This window comes from Perkinsus marinus (genome assembly GCF_000006405.1).
Source record: "Perkinsus marinus ATCC 50983 genomic scaffold scf_1104296951570, whole genome shotgun sequence".
Lineage (NCBI taxonomy): Eukaryota > Perkinsozoa > Perkinsida > Perkinsidae > Perkinsus > Perkinsus marinus.
This window is the reverse complement of record NW_003209229.1, coordinates 1-1,052: the sequence shown is the minus strand read 5'-3', so window position 1 is coordinate 1,052 and position 1,052 is coordinate 1. Positions and strand designations below refer to the sequence as shown.

The following is a 1,052-nucleotide window of genomic DNA, read 5'->3' as shown; positions in this document are numbered from 1 at the left end:
TGGCGTATGGGTTTCAAGACATCTGAGCAGTCTTGCTTCCGAATCCTCATAGCGACTCTGATGGACATTATGAACGAGTAGGATGCGAACGAGCTGATGCGCATGACGTTTGCGGAACATTGATAAGAATTGATGTATATCCCAAAAAATGTATCTACCTCTAGACTCTTATCCTATATAAGCCCTGCCATTTCAGCGAATTCGCTGTCGTTGCAGCCATCATTTGGGAAGAGACCTCTTACGAAGAGTGCGAACGATACCATTACTACGCCGACGTTCTTGTCAAAGCGCTGGGCTACGTATGCGAGAATGCGAGTCAGCTAAATATCATCGTCCTTGCTGAGGTGCTCCGCGATGCTGTGAGCCACTCCCCTAGCAACATGAACAGGGTGGCGATTCTCATGGGCAGAGATGAGATCCTCTGCGTCTTCCAGACAGCGTGTCCGAGTGGTTAAGGAGGTGGACTCGAAATCCACTAGGCTATGCCTGCGCAGGTTCGAATCCTGCCGCTGTCGTATGTCTGATGCCGTTTGGGTTTTCAAGACATCTGAGCAGCCTCGCCTTCGAATCCTTATAGCGATTCTGATGAACATTAGGAATAAGTAGGTTGCGAATTAACCAAAGCGCATGACATTTGAGGAACATTGATGAGAATTGATTTATATCCCAAAAAATGTATCTACCTCTAGACTCTTATCCTATATAAGCCCTACCATTTCAGCGGATTCGCTGTCGTTGCAGCCGTCATTTGGGAAGAGACCTCATATGAAGAGTGCGAACGATGTCATTACTTCGCCGACGTTCTTGTCAAAGCGTTGGGCCACGTACGCAAGGATGCGAGTCAGCTAAATATCATTGCCCTTGCAGAGGTACTCCGCGATGCTGTGAGGCACTCCCCTAGCAACATGAACAGGGCGGCGACTCTCATCGGGAGAGATGAGATTTTCCGAAATTTCCAGACAGCGTGTCCGAGTGGTTAAGGAGATGGACTTGAAATCCATTAGGCTCCGCCTGCGCAGGTTCGAATCCTGCCGCTGTCGCACGTTGACGAC

The 1,052-nt window shown here is 49.0% G+C and overlaps 2 non-coding genes across 2 annotated transcripts; both read left to right on the top strand.

Moving 5' to 3' along the window:
• Positions 1-433: 433 nt before the first annotated feature.
• Positions 434-515, top strand: Pmar_PMAR005047. The gene has a single exon. It is a non-coding gene; the product is annotated as a tRNA-Ser (tRNA).
• A 443-nt stretch (positions 516-958) lies between these two features.
• Pmar_PMAR005046 lies at positions 959-1,040 on the top strand. Its single transcript has one exon. It is a non-coding gene; the product is annotated as a tRNA-Ser (tRNA).
• Positions 1,041-1,052: the final 12 nt, after the last annotated feature.